The sequence below is a fragment of the Saccopteryx leptura genome, chromosome 10, assembly GCF_036850995.1.
Source record: "Saccopteryx leptura isolate mSacLep1 chromosome 10, mSacLep1_pri_phased_curated, whole genome shotgun sequence".
Taxonomy (NCBI): Eukaryota; Metazoa; Chordata; class Mammalia; order Chiroptera; family Emballonuridae; genus Saccopteryx; species Saccopteryx leptura.
The window spans coordinates 70,460,051-70,476,455 of NC_089512.1; positions in this window are offsets into that span (position 1 = coordinate 70,460,051).

A 16,405-nucleotide genomic window follows, 5' to 3' on the forward strand; every position below is an offset into this window, starting at 1 on the left:
CTACGTGGTCAAACAGGCCCTCATTCATTGACTGCAGTTTTGGTGGACATTTAGTCCTGTGTAATAAAAAAAAATCACAGGCCATAAAACAAACTCAGATAAGATGCCATTTAACAGATTAACTATCAAAAAAGTACAGCTAAGACATTCAAACAAATAGCTGTTATACACTGTCACAGTTTTTCCAAGTTTCTGATTCCAGTGCATGTTTAGAAAATCCATGAGTATTCCAAAATATATTTTACAGTGGAAGGTCCACACATGATATTTCATACGTGTTTTTACCATTTGCCTTAACATTGAATATACTCCTTAACTCATACCAAAAATAAAGCCAGGAGCCTTATTTCAATTTTTGAGTAGATTTCATTTTAATGTGAAAACTGAAGAAAGCTAATTCTTATGCAAATCTCTGTAGTTAAGACATTCCAAGATGAGATGTCACTGAAATTCTACTGTGTCTGTATCTTCCCTCCCCCTCCCCTTCCGACCCCCCAGAATCTACCGGCTAAGAAAATGTAATTAAGAGAATGTGACTTTTTTCATTGTCGGGAGCCGATCCACTAATGCTGGCTAACTAGGTCACAGCAGAAGAAGATCCACAACTGCTGGTTGACAAAGTCACAGCAAAAGAAGATAGAGTCACCACAGTAAAGACCAACAGCTGCGGGTTGACAAAGTCACCGCAAGGAAAGGCACGATACTTCCCCCTTTAATCTTTTGAATTAATCTGGCCTTATATCCCCCCTTTTTCTGGGTGTGTGCTATTATTTGTGGCACAGGGATAATAGTACCGTACTTTCCCTGTAGATTTGTAGTAATTTCTTTGGAAATGAGACAGAAGGTGTAAGTTCCACAGAAAAGCCTGTAAGCCCCTTGAACTGGGCTCATAAACATAAGAGGCTGGCTATGATATCCCTCGTAAAGGGTTAAGTTTGTAGGAGAATTTCTTATTATTAATCATGTTAGAAAGAATATAGCCAGAACTTAGCTAGTGTATGAATATAGTAAATAAATAAAGTTTAACCAGACAATAGAATCTTAGATAAGGTGTTATGGAATGGCCTGTTGCATGGCCTGGGATAGGAATGCAGTCAGCAAGAAAAGGATGTTTTGCTAAGAGAATTGTTTTATGACTGAAGGCAGTTGCTGGACTTTCTCAGTGAGACACTCATGAGATTTATAAACTTTCCCAAAAATTATTTCTTCTGATAATGAGAGGTATGGGGGGAGGCATCCATAGAAGCAATAGCAATTAATGTCTTCTGAAATTATGTTGCTACTAAGCTATCTTGCGAGTGCACTCTATATATCTTTAAGTAAAAGTTACTCTTAATGTTAAGTCAGTTTCTCAATGGGCAAGCCTTTTGTTATCTTGTGAGAAAAGCCAGGACACTGCATAAATTCCAGGCCATTTGCCTGAGCAAGCGGTGGTCCTTTGCTAGTCCTTAATGATTTTGTCTGTTAATCTCTCTCTGCCCCTTGACTCACAACAACAGTAAAGTTGAGTTATTAGTTAAGTACTAATCCTTTAAAAGCTTTTACCGATGTTATCGCTATTCAAGTTATTTTTTAGTTGTACTTTGAATGATTTACCACCTGATCTGTAGTTTACAGATGTAAACTAACTGTTATCTGGAAACATGTAAACATAGTGAAACAGAAGCAATGATTAATACCATGTAATTGTAACTTGGTGTGTGGGTATAAAAAAGGAGCTGTACTAGCATTTGGTGGAGATGCCTGGCAGTAAATGCTAACAAGAGAATAAAGAGAAAGAAAAGAATTCGGCTCTCTCACTCGAATTTCGCCGACGCCGTCTCTTCCTGTGGGACCCCTGGATCCCCCCCGGGGCTGGACCCCGGCATTTGGCGCCCGATACAGGGACCTACAGGTAATCCCCCCTCGTTGTCTCGGGACGGCTAGGACTCCACTCAGGGTGCTGCAGACCCCCCTGTAAGAAAGACAGGGTGAGGATAGGTGGAGAATTTCAGAACTTAAGATTTTGAGAAGTCATGGGCCATACTGAGTCTAAAGAAAGAAGACTCTTTATAAAAGTCATTAAGTATACACTTTCCCAAAAAGGAGTTAATGTTTCCTCTAAACAAGTAGCTCGTTTTATGAAATTCATACAAAAATGTTCTCCATGGTTTCCAGATGAGGGAACGCTTGATTTCGAGGAATGGGTTCAAGTTGGAGAAGATTTAAAACTTTATTATGAGGTACATGGACCAGAAAAGGTCCCAGTTGATACATTTGCTTTATGGAGCTTGATTAAAGATGCCTTAAATCCAGAACATGAGATGCATAAACTTTCTAAGGCAACTGCTCCTCCAAAAGAAGAGACTCCGTTAATTAGAAGTAAAAGGCAGTCTCAAGATACTACAAATCATACTATGGCCTCTTTAAAATTAAGTAAACATCAGGATGATAGTGAAAATCTTTTATCTCCAAAAGATGAGGCTGAATTAGAAGATGAGGCAGCTAAAAATAATAGGGATAATGAGGATTGGAAGTCAAAAACAGTCTTGCCCATATTATATTCCTCCAAGACTGACAAAAAGGATGAAAATAAGGCTATTAAAATGTCTTTGCCTCTACCAGTACAATCACCAGATGTTAATGAAAAGAAAAAATCATCAGGGTTAACAGGGTTGCAGAAGGCAATTCAAGCTTCTTGCGACCAAGGGGAAACTGATTTGGCATTATGTTTCCCTGTGGCTGTGGCTGGTGAATTTGATGAGGAGGATCCTACATGGGAGCCGCTTTCTTATAAATTATTGAAAGAGTTGAAAATGGCTTGCAGTCAATATGGACCCACCTCTCCTTATACTATGTCTTTGGTGGAAACAGTTTCTCATAATTGGATGACTCCTTATGATTGGGAACAAGTGGCTAAAGCTTGTTTATCTGGAGGAAATTATCTCCTTTGGAGAGCTGAATATGAGGAGCAAGCTAAACAACAGGCAGTTAGGAATCGGAGGACTCATAATCCTGTGATTAGAGAAATGATTACGGGAGAAGGAGAATTTGCTGATGTTAGTGAACAGTTAAAACTTTCTAAACCAGCTTTGATACAAGTGAATAATTGTGCTATATCAGCTTGGAGAAAGTTGCCAGCTTTGTCTGGTGGAGATGTTACTGTGGTAGGAGTAAAACAGAAAGGTGATGAACCTTATGAGGAGTTTGTTGCTCGGTTGATTCAAGCAGTAAGAAGAGTTATTTCAAATGAGGCGGCAGGAGATATTATAATTAAACAGTTGGCTTATGAAAATGCTAATTCCACTTGCCAGGCTATGTTGCGGTCAGTGAGGAGAGAAGGAACGATAGGAGATTTCATCAAAGCCTGTCAGGATGTAAATCCTGCTTTTGTTCAGGGAGTAACTATTGCTGCAGCTTTAAAAGGAGAAACGTATCCTCAATTTATTAAGACTATGTATCAAGGAAAAATGCCTTCTGTCAATGAAGCTTCCTCTAAGGGAAGTCTTACTTGCTTTACTTGTAATCAAACGGGCCACTTTAGCCGACAATGCCCTAACAAGAGTGGGCAAACAGGCCCAGGAGTGCAAGGGACAGCTCCTGTAATTAATAATACTAATAATAATGTCCCATTGCCTAAGACTTTGTGTCCACGCTGTCTAAAAGGATTTCATTGGGCAAAGCAGTGCCATTCTAAATTTCACAAAAACGGACAGCCATTAGGACCAAAGTTAGGAATAGAATGGCAGCCCCCACATAATTTAAATCTAGCAAGCAATCAAAGTAGCAATCAGGGAAACTGGCAAGGGGGCCAGCCTCAGGCCCCGATAACAATTGGGGCCAGCCTGAATCCATTTGTCAACTCCGGTCCGTCTCAGACCTCACCAGGGCAACCCCAGGCAGCGCAGGACTGGACCTCTGTTCCACCGCCTCAGCAATATTAACCCCTGACAGTCCGGCGGTTACATTACCAACAGGAGTTAAAGGTCCCCTTCCTAAAGGAATGGTTGGATTATTAATTGGCAGAAGTTCAACATCTTTAAAAGGAATATACGTAATGCCAGGAATAATTGATTCGGACTATGAAGGGGAGATAAAAATAATGATTGCTCCCCCAATTAAAACGCTTGAGATTTATCCTGGTCAAAGAATTGCTCAGCTTTTACTATTGCCTTACTGTCCCATCGGAAAGCCTATATCTGAACAAAAACGGGGAGAAGGTGCCTTTGGCTCCAGTGATTTTGTGTTTTGGATACAAGAAATTAAGAAAGTTCGGCCACTAAAGAAATTAAAGATTTCTGGAAAAGAAATCGAGGGGCTTTTAGATACCGGGGCAGACGTCTCCTGCATTGCTGGCAAAGATTGGCCTCGAGCCTGGCCGACTCAGTCAACTCCAACCTCATTAGTTGGACTTGGCCAGGCTTCAAATGTTGCTAAAAGTTCTCAAATATTAACCTGGCAGGATGAAGACAATAACCAAGGAACTTTCTGCCCCTATGTAATTTCAAGTATACCATTATCTCTCTGGGGGAGAGACATTTTAGAACAAATGGGTGTTTTCATGTACAGCCCGGATTCAAAAGTAACTGCACAAATGTTACAGATGGGTTTTGACCCTAATCGAGGGCTAGGAAAGAAACAGCAGGGCCAAGTATATCCAAGTCAGACGTTGGAAAATCAAGGAAGACATGGTATAGAATATACAAATTTATAGTTGGGGCCACTGAGCTATTTGCTGCCGATCCTATTAACTGGAAATCTAACAACCCAGTATGGGTAGAACAGTGGCCCCTGAGTTCAGAAAAAATTAAGGCAGCCAGAGAATTAGTTATGCAGCAATTACAGGATGGACATATAGAAGTTTCTAACAGTCCGTGGAATACTCCTATTTTTGTTATTAAAAAGAAATCAGGAAAATGGAGGTTGCTACAGGACCTTAGGGCTATAAATGCCACTATGGAAGATATGGGGTCATTACAACCTGGACTCCCCTCACCAGTTGCGGTGCCTCATGGCTACAGTGTAATTGTTATAGATTTACAGGACTGCTTTTTTACTATACCATTAGCTACACAGGATTGTCGAAGGTTTGCATTTAGTCTGCCATCAGAAAATTTTAAACAACCTTATGAGAGATATCAATGGAAGGTATTACCCCAGGGAATGAAAAACAGTCCCACGCTTTGTCAAAAATTTGTGAATCAAGCTTTAGATCCAATAAGATTAAAATATCCTGATCTTTATTTAATTCACTATATGGATGACATTTTGCTTGCTCTGCCTGATCGGGAAAAATTGCATAATATTTTACAAGAAACAACTCAGTCTTTACAGAATTTTGGATTAAAAATTGCCCCTGAAAAAATTCAAGTACAGCCACCTTTTAATTACTTGGGACGTGTTCTGTCTACAGACATTGTCAGTCCTCAAAAGTTACAATTAAGAAAAGATCATTTGAAAACTCTAAATGACTATCAAAAATTATTGGGAGACATTAATTGGATCAGACCCTATTTGAAATTAACTACAGCAGAGCTTAAGCCATTGTTTGATATTTTGAGAGGAGATGCTGATCCAACTTCTCCTCGAGAGCTCACAGAAGAAGCGGCAAAAGCTCTTAGAAAAATAGAAGAAGTAATTAATAATCAACATTTAGTCAGAGTTATTATAGAGGAACCATGGCAGCTTGTGATTTTAGCCACTGAACACACCCCTACCGGATGTTTGTGGCAGAATGGCCCTCTAGAGTGGCTTCACTTACCTGTCTCTCACAAGAAAGTTATTATGCCCTATACTGATTTGGTGGCTACTCTTATAATTAAAGGAAGAAACCGCAGCAGAGAGTTGTTTGGTAAAGAAATGGCGGAAGTCATTGTTCCTTATAATAAGGATCAATTTCAAGCATTATTACAGCTAAATTCAGAATGGCAAATTGCTTTTAGTAATTTTACAGGGCAGGTTTTATTTCATCTTCCTGCTCACCCACTGCTGCAATTTCTAAAAAGACAATCAGTAATTTTTCCCACTAAAACTTCTAGAAATCCGCTGCCGCCACCAGCTGCACTGGTTTTTACTGATGGCTCATCTAATGGTAAAGCTGTAACAATTATAGGGGATGAGCATATTATCACTGAAACTCAGGAGAAATCAGCGCAAAAAACAGAAATTATTGCTGTTATAACAGCATTTCAAAAATTGAAACATGTTCCCTTTAATTTGTTCACTGATTCACAGTATATAGTTAAAATGTTTCCTCACATTGAAACTGCTTCTTTACCACATCATCTAACCACGATTTTTTCACTTTTAAACAGCCTACAAAAGCAGATTCATTCCAGAACTCTCCCTTTCTTTATCGGCCACATTCGCTCTCACACTTCTATTCCAGGGCCACTACACGAAGGAAATCGTCTTGCTGATTTTCTTACACAGCAGAAAGCAGTGTTTACAGCAGTAGAAGAAGCAAAACTTTCACATGCTTTACATCACCAGAATGCATCTGCACTCCGGTGGCAGTTTCAACTATCTCGTGAAGCTGCTCGAGCTATCGTGCGTAGCTGTAACACTTGCCCTACTCACTTTTCTAATCGTAGTTTTGGAGTTAACCCACGAGGACTCCGACCCAATGACCTTTGGCAGATGGATGTCTGTCATATTTCATCTTTTGGCAAACTTTGCTATGTACATGTTTGTGTTGATACCTTTTCAAATGTTGTTGCTTGTACTGCACGAACTGGAGAGGCCTTTAAGGATGTAGTACAACATCTTTTTCACTGCTTTGCTATTCTAGGAATGCCAAAGACTATTAAAACTGATAATGCTCCAGCATATACATCAGCTGCCTTTAAAAGGTTTTGTAACACCTTTAATATTTCACATATTACTGGCATCCCTTACAATCCACAGGGACAAGGTATAGTAGAAAGGACTCATCAGACCCTGAAAATGCAGATTCAAAAACTACGGGAAGGTGAGTTAAAATATAGTTCCCCACATCAGCTTTTAAATCATGCTTTGTTTGTCATTAACAATCTTAATTCAGACTCTCAAGGCCACACTCGCATGCTGAGACACTGGAATCTGGATCTGGATAAGCCTAAACCAATGGCAAAGTGGAAGGATTTATTGACAGGTCAATGGAAAGGTCCAGATGTAATTTTAACTCAAGGGAGAGGGTATGCTTGTATATTTCCACAGGACGCTGACTCGCCTCTTTGGATCCCAGACCGGCTGATTCGCCATGCCTCGCCGGAGGTCTCCGCTGCCGCTGCCGCCCCCTCCTTATCTCCCTCCTCCTCCTCCTTATACACCATCCAGCCAGAAGGAGACTTCTGTGCCACCCGCGTCATCAGTGACTTCCCAGCAGAGGTCATCAAGGAGCTCTCCGTATGATCCAGTTACTCGAGGGATACAGCGATTGTCACTACAGGGAGCTAGACGACCTCCCTATCAACGGATGGCTCGCTCTACTCGAACTGTCAACCCACCAACCTGGGGCCAGTTGAAGGCATTGACTGAAAGGGCTGATTCAATTTGTCGTCAACAAAATATAGAGCGTAACCCTGTTAATATGTTTATTGCTATGCTAGCTGTACTTTCAATTCAGGTACTTAATGTTGAGGCTACTGGACAAAACAAATCTTATTGGGCTTATATTCCAAATCCACCATTAGTTAAGCCTGTTACTTGGGGAGGAGATGATATACCTGTGTTTAATAATCATACTAAGTTTTTGGGAGGATCATGTAGTTCTTTTATTATGCATAAAACTAATTCAAATTTCTCATTTCATGGGAAAACGGATAAGGTACCTATATGTTTTATGTTTAATAATACTCACAAGATTTCTGGATGTTTTTCTACTACACTTAAGACTATTTTGACTGACTCTCCTAAAAGTAATAAACCTGGACACCCAACAAGAGACTTATGGTCTCTCACAATTTTAATGCCTGGAGGCCCTGACACCCATGAGTATAATCCTGTTACATTGCCTCCTAAGGGATTTCACCCATGTAAACTTTATCCTCCAAAAAAGGCAACTCAAGAGCCTTACTGGTGGTCTGTGGAGAATAGATTTGGTTTTCCCCCATGGCAAGAATGTGCATATTACAATTATATGAATTATACTGCATATGCTGTTAATTTCACTGTACAAGATTGGTCTAGTCCTTATTTTGAATATGATTATAGAAAATTAGTGCAGAAAATGAGAGACGATTACAGTTGGTCAGATAAATATAATCCTTTAAATAAAATCGTCACACGTTGGCAGTCTGCTGGATGGATACCTGCACAGCTGACTTATCAGGATGAATTAACCACCAGGTATCAAACAAAGCTTTGGCAGCTAATTGCAGCTGCTGCACCAGCATATTTGGTTAGGCCTTACCCTTATCCTGTTCAGAATATTTTTGTTCAGGCTTGTGTACAGGCTCCTTATGTACTCTTGATTGCTACAATGGACAGTAATCTTTCTGTTAGTACTTATAATTCTATATTTAGCATTTCCTGCTCTCGCTGTGTTTTAACAAACTGTCTATCATATGACACCAAAGCTCAAGTTATGTTTATTTTGCGGCAGCCACCTTATGTGATGTTACCTGTTAGTCTGTCTCAGCCTTGGTATGATGACCCAGGGTTGCATGCACTACAGGCTGCTTCTGAAGCGCTTGCTCACCATCGAGGAAAGCGATTTGTTGCTGAATTGATTTTGGGAATTACTGCTCTTATTGCTATTATAGGATCTGTAGCTGCTTCCACCACTGCTTTAGCTCAATCAGTTCACACTGCAAATCATGTGGATAGTTTATCTCGTAATATATCTCTTGCATTAGCAGTACAGGAGACTATAGATAGGAAGTTAGAATTGAAAGTGAATGCTTTAGAGGAGGCTTTTATTCACATATGTAATGAGCTGTTAGCTATGAAAGCTAGAATGACTCTTAGATGCCATGCAGGATTCAGGTGGATATGTGTGACTCCTTTAGAATACAATCAGTCTATCATAGCATGGAATAATGTACAGAATCATTTGTTAGGTGTATGGAATAATAGTGATATTAGTTTAGATTTAAGGGAATTACATCAGCAGATACAAAACTTAGGACATTCAGGCTCTTTAGTCTCTGCCTCAGAAGTAGCTGATCAATTTGTTGAAAACATTAAAAGTATGTTTTCTATGCATGGCCTGACCTCTCTGGCTACTGATATAGGCATAATAATAGCTGTGGCAATTATCACTCTTCTTGTCCTTCCAGTCATGTTCCGACTCTTAAACAGCAATCTCAGAGAAACAACGGTGAAAATACAAAAGCTTTATTTAAATAATAAAAAAGGGGGAGATGTCGGGAGCCGATCCACTAATGCTGGCTAACTAGGTCACAGCAGAAGAAGATCCACAACTGCTGGTTGACAAAGTCACAGCAAAAGAAGATAGAGTCACCGCAGTAAAGACCAACAGCTGCGGGTTGACAAAGTCACCGCAAGGAAAGGCACGATACTTCCCCCTTTAATCTTTTGAATTAATCTGGCCTTATATCCCCCCTTTTTCTGGGTGTGTGCTATTATTTGTGGCACAGGGATAATAGTACCGTACTTTCCCTGTAGATTTGTAGTAATTTCTTTGGAAATGAGACAGAAGGTGTAAGTTCCACAGAAAAGCCTGTAAGCCCCTTGAACTGGGCTCATAAACATAAGAGGCTGGCTATGATATCCCTCGTAAAGGGTTAAGTTTGTAGGAGAATTTCTTATTATTAATCATGTTAGAAAGAATATAGCCAGAACTTAGCTAGTGTATGAATATAGTAAATAAATAAAGTTTAACCAGACAATAGAATCTTAGATAAGGTGTTATGGAATGGCCTGTTGCATGGCCTGGGATAGGAATGCAGTCAGCAAGAAAAGGATGTTTTGCTAAGAGAATTGTTTTATGACTGAAGGCAGTTGCTGGACTTTCTCAGTGAGACACTCATGAGATTTATAAACTTTCCCAAAAATTATTTCTTCTGATAATGAGAGGTATGGGGGGAGGCATCCATAGAAGCAATAGCAATTAATGTCTTCTGAAATTATGTTGCTACTAAGCTATCTTGCGAGTGCACTCTATATATCTTTAAGTAAAAGTTACTCTTAATGTTAAGTCAGTTTCTCAATGGGCAAGCCTTTTGTTATCTTGTGAGAAAAGCCAGGACACTGCATAAATTCCAGGCCATTTGCCTGAGCAAGCGGTGGTCCTTTGCTAGTCCTTAATGATTTTGTCTGTTAATCTCTCTCTGCCCCTTGACTCACAACAACAGTAAAGTTGAGTTATTAGTTAAGTACTAATCCTTTAAAAGCTTTTACCGATGTTATCGCTATTCAAGTTATTTTTTAGTTGTACTTTGAATGATTTACCACCTGATCTGTAGTTTACAGATGTAAACTAACTGTTATCTGGAAACATGTAAACATAGTGAAACAGAAGCAATGATTAATACCATGTAATTGTAACTTGGTGTGTGGGTATAAAAAAGGAGCTGTACTAGCATTTGGTGGAGATGCCTGGCAGTAAATGCTAACAAGAGAATAAAGAGAAAGAAAAGAATTCGGCTCTCTCACTCGAATTTCGCCGACGCCGTCTCTTCCTGTGGGACCCCTGGATCCCCCCCGGGGCTGGACCCCGGCATTTCATAATGTTCATTTGTGGGGAGGGTGTGAATTAGGTTTAGAATAATATTTCAATAAATTTTATTTGTACACAAATTTAAATAAAATCCTATGTTTTATAAGTTCTAAGATCTGTGTATTTCTCATTCTAGTTCATATTATTCCTTAAACAGTTTTTCTTTTATTAAGATACTAGCCTTAGTGTCTTAGGCATATCTCAAAAATTAGAAAATTTGGATTCTATCTTGGTTAGGTAGTCTCTGGATTACAGTCATTCCTTGCCATATCGCAGTTCACTTTTCACAGTCTCACTATATTGCAGATTTGTGTGTGTGTGTGTGTGTGACAGAGACAGAGAGAGGGACATACAGGGACAGAAATATAGGAAGAGAGAGATGAGAAGCATCAATTCTTTATTGTGGCACCTTAATCCATTGATTGCTTTCTCATATGTGCCTTGACCAGGGGGCTACAGCAGACCGAGTGAACCCTTGCTCAAGCCAGCGACCGTGGGCTCAAGCCAGCGACCCTGGGTTCAAGCAGGCAACCTCAAGGTTTCGAACCTGGGTCCTCTGCATTCCAGTCCGACGCTCTATCCACAGTCCGGCATGGATTTTTAAATTGTATATATCTAATTTTGTGTCATGGATCTTTCGCTATATTGCAGGATTTTGCGGTATATAGGTATTTTTATATATTTATTATTTTAATTATTTTTATGGTAAAATAAGCAAAATAAGTGAATGACAGGTTAATAACAGTGTGGTAAAGGCTTATAAGTGTGAGGAGGGCTTATAAAGCCTTATAATATATATAAATAATAAATATAGGGTCACTACTTCGGGATTTTTGCCTGTCACAAGGGAGGAGATTCTGGAACCTAACCTGAGACAGACAAGGGGCCACTGTATGCCAGCCCCACTCACCTTTATCAGCAGCCCTTCTGTCAGCTTATCCAATGAAAGAATAACAGTTACATACAAATCAAAAGCCCAGGTGAAAATATGACTTCAGTCTGCATACTACTACATATACTAAATCAGTAATAGACTTAAACTCCCATTTAATGAGGTTCAGTTGCCAGCATTAATGATTCTTCTATCAATGTACAGATATGCAGGAGACCAAACTTTTTTGTTTGTTTCTTACCAGTTCTTCTAAATCTCATATATGGACAAAAGTTGAAAAGTCATGTTATAGCTCCATATTTGCCATGGAGATAGGACCATTTAATAGATCAGTCTCATGTCCTTTTTAATTGTTATCTAATGAATAAAAAATGTCAATAATGTCTTTTTTGAGTGTGTGTTTTGATTTTTGATAGTTTAATAATAACTAGTATGGTAAAAGAAATAATATATACTTTGTCAGTTAGACAAAAATCAGCATATTTGAATGTTTTGCTCTTTGTAAAGGCCTGTGTACACATCACATATATATAGATGTTCTAATCAATCCAGTTCGGTGGGGTATATTTAAGTCACATGATCATTTTTTAAGTGAGTTAATAGCAAACAAATAGCAACCCCCGCCTGTATTTTTCAAATAAGTGGTAGTCAGAATTAAGTTGTTTTTGCCTTTTTTCTTAGGAGCACCAAGTATCTGAATTGATATTGCTCAGATCTATCCCTGGTGCTGGGCACAAGTGTAGATTTTATAAATAATTTATGGAATGAATACTAGTGTGTGCGTGAGGAGGGGCAGCTCTCCTGACCAAGGACTCGGAGTAGAATCGGGGCAGTGCTGCTGGAAGTGGACCTGCAGTCCTCTGCATGTTACCTGCTCCAGTGTGCCCTGTATTGCTGACCTGCCAGCATCCTGCCAGGTCATGGTCTCACCTGTACTATATTTAAATATGAAAATAGTTTCCTTTAAATCTGAGCAATATTTTCTTAAAGGTTGTTTTATCCTGAGCAGGAATGTTATGAAACAATGTGACTATCTAAACTTGGTACTGGGTGTCCAGGAAACTTCATGAGTAGAAGACCCATTTTACCTGAACTGTTTTGCATGTAAGATTTGCAGAGACTTGCTAGTTTACCAGGTCTGTCTCCCAGAACAAGCATCACATTTAGATAATGTGCAAGGCTTGACCCTTTCACTTACCAAGATTCATTTATTTGAGTCAGTTAACCTATTGTGTTTATACAGACTTTTGTAATGACAAAAACCCAGCTCAAGCTTAAGAGAGAAAGGACAGACTGTTGTGCTCTTGTGGTTGGTTATGAAGACAGGTTTCTGGTTACAGTTAAGGCAGCGCGCAGACTCAACAGCATCAGCACTGGGACACTGCACCTCATACCAGCTTGTCTCTGTTGGTTTTGTTCTCAGCGGGGCTAGCTCCCCAAGGTGACAGAATGCCTGCCATTCCACATTTTGTCAAGCTGAACATCCCTAAAAAGGAGGGGGGAGTGAGGAAAGAGAAAAGAAACAAAAGAATAAAAAACAGAAGGGGAAGGAGGAGAGAGACAAGAAGGAAGCTTCTCTTGGTTAACCCTAAAAAACATCCTAGACTTGAGATGACCAGCTATGGAACAGGAACCCACCTCTGAACCAGGCCTCTGGGGCTCCGATGAGTCACACAGCTCTGGGGAGTCCAGTCTGGGTTAAATAACCACTTGTTGACCTGAGGACGAAACCAGCCTCATCCAAACTATCGAAGTTGAGTATAGGGAGGGAGATCTAATAAGAAGAAACAATGTATTCTGAGAAGGAAAAATAAAAGATGACAACCACACTCATCAACCATAACACAACAAGGTTGAACAAATTATTCCATAAGGACACATCCAGTTCTAAAATTTTGAGATTCTGTGCTGTTATTTTCTCTAGTTCTTTGGAGTTCACTTTTACCCCTGCACCCAAGTCACCAGGTGTTTGGTATAGATGCTGCATGAGCCATCTAAATATTTTACCTTTATTTGTCTTGAACAATTATATCCTCATAAGAAATAATGGCATTGAAGCACTTAGCTCAATTTTGGGTTTCTACTTAAGTTGTAATTCAATTCATGAATTAGTAAAATAGCCAAGAAACTTTTAATGACCTGACTAGATCCACAGTTGTTTTTAATTAGTTCTTTTACAATTTATATGCTATGTGCATTCTTCTCAATGTGCTGCTATCTGAGGGGAGAAATTTATCCTAAAGAATTATATTAGTTTTTAAGGCTTTAATAAAAATGGGAAGAGAGGCCTGACCGGTGGTGGTACAGTGGATAAAGTATCGACCTGAAACACTGAGGTTGCTGGTTCGAAACCCTGGGCTTACCTGGTCAAGGCACATATGGGAGTTGATGCTTCCTGCTCCTCCTTTCTCTCTCTCTCTCTCTCTCTCTCTCTCTCTCTCTCTCTCTCTCTCTCACACACACACTCTCTCCTCTCTAAAATGAATAAATAAAAAAATTTTTAAAAAACAAAGCTTGAAAAAATTGAGAAATTATATTTTGACATTCATAAATTAAACATTTAAATATCGGTGGTCACGTGCAGGGTACAATATATGTTCAAAAGTTAAAAGAAAGAAACATAGAATAGTGGTAAGAAGCCATGTGGGTGAGAGCGAGGAAGGAGATGTTCTGACTCAGGCTCTTTACCAGTTGGCTCACTAAGGCTGGACAGACTGTTGAAGACGCTTCATCCGCACATAGCCATGCCCACTTAGTGAAACAGTGTCTATGGTTTTCATGTCACAAGAGCAATTTTAAGTCATTGTGATAGACACCTGTGGCCCTAAAATATTTACTATTTGGTTCTTTACAGAAAAGATTTGCCAAACCCTTCCTAAGATAAATGTTAGAAATACAGAATCTCCTCTCAAACGACAGCAACAAATTATTGTTTCCAACCCTGCAAAAAGCAGACTTAAGCATTAAAGTGAAACAAATGAATAAGTAGGAAGTGAGATCTTTGATCTTTTCATTGTAAATCCTCTAAGAACTTACAAGCGAGCTTACAAACGACCATTTGCCAATGAGAACCTATTCAATTATGTTAATTTGTGTCTTTCCATCACCACAGGAATTGCCTGCAGATAGCTTGGTGTGCTTTTGAGCATATGCTTTACTTAATTACTTACAGGTGTTTTGGAACACTATCACATCAAGGCTATGAATATTGAGCTCCCAAAGCACTGTACCTCTCAAGTCCTCCTTCAAGTGGTCTTTGCTAGAGGCTGTGTGGTATACAATTGAATGTTGGGGTCCTGGGAAGACGACAGGAAAGCAAAGAAAGAAGTGATTTCAGTGCACCTGCTCCACACAACATTGCTACAAAGACATTTTTCCACTTTCCCATTGAGGAAATAGTGACAGTGAGATAAAGTTGCTCTGCTAAAGTCACAGAGCTGTAAGTTGGCTTCTGAACTTCTGGTTCTTGTGTAATTCTTCCACTTCAACTGCATCGGTGCCCAGAACTTCCTGTGATGATGGCAATGGTATGTCCAATATTCAGCCACTAGCCCCGTGGGGACTAGTGAGCATTGAGAGCAGAATTCTAATCTATTTCATTTCAATAATTGATGCCACATGTTGCTGGTAGCTGCCATATTGAACATCACAGCTCTACAGTCCCAGTGGAATGGGTTTCAGGATGCATTCTTTCACTCAGAGGAGCTCATGTTGATTCAGTGCTTACGGTGCGCTGGGAACTTGTCCTATGTTGCCTTCATTAATCCTTTTAGCAGTTCTGTGAATCTGTCATTCCTGTTGTACAGATGAGAACATTGCTATCTTAGAGAAACTAAGAGCAGCCATGACCAAAAACACATGACTAGTATGTGGCTACTCAGGATTGAAACTGACCTGATTCTAAAGCCATTGCTCTTTGACCTAAATCTGTAAGGACCCAAATTCAATATAGTGCTGCTTATACTAATGGGTAATTTGAAAGAGTGCTGGACGCAAAGACGTTTAGCAAACTTGGTTCTTGAATGTATTACCATTTTTCTGTGTGTGCCCATACCCTGGGGAACAAAATTAAAAAGCTGGAAGCTCACTTTATGCAGTTGGACAATTTGTCCGACGACAGAGGGAATGTGCCCCAGCCTCACAAGTGCATAAAGTAGGGTCCATTTTCTAGGGACCGAATTCCAAGTACCTTTCCATTAACTTGCTGCCTTTCCCAATGTACAAAACCACCCACAAGACAGAAGGCGGGAACAAAATGGTGAAGGCTGGAGATAGTGGTATTACAGCAGTAGGAGAAAATTTAGTAACATCCAGAAAAACTAGAGAAGAATTTGCTTAGTAGATGAATGTATTCAACTGAAAAAGCTATAAATTCATTTATACAATCCATCGTTAGAGGTCTTGAATTAATTTGCAATGCAAATCTTCTATAAGACTGAAAACATATGTAAGTTCTTACAAATACTAATAATCTGTTTTGGGAGAATACTAAATTGTAAGAGAAAAGAAAAGAAAATATGGCCAATAGAGACTCAAGTAAAAGTTTGTTTTTAAACTCATCTATTTAAATAACATTTAAAAATCTCATTCAATTCACATTGTAGTGTCATAGAGTAAATGTTAATTTTAGTCTTAGGTCTGGGGTTTAAATAATTAGTGATTCTTTATTTTAATTTTTAAATTTTATTGAGAAAATTAACTTTAACAGGGTTACATTGATCAATAAGAGTACATAGGTTTCAAGTAAACATCCTATAGCATTTGAACTATTGATTATGTTGTATATACATCACCCAAAGTCAAATTATTTTCCATCACCTTATATTTGTCCCTCTTCACAACCTTCCCCCAACCCAGGGGTTGGGAACCTT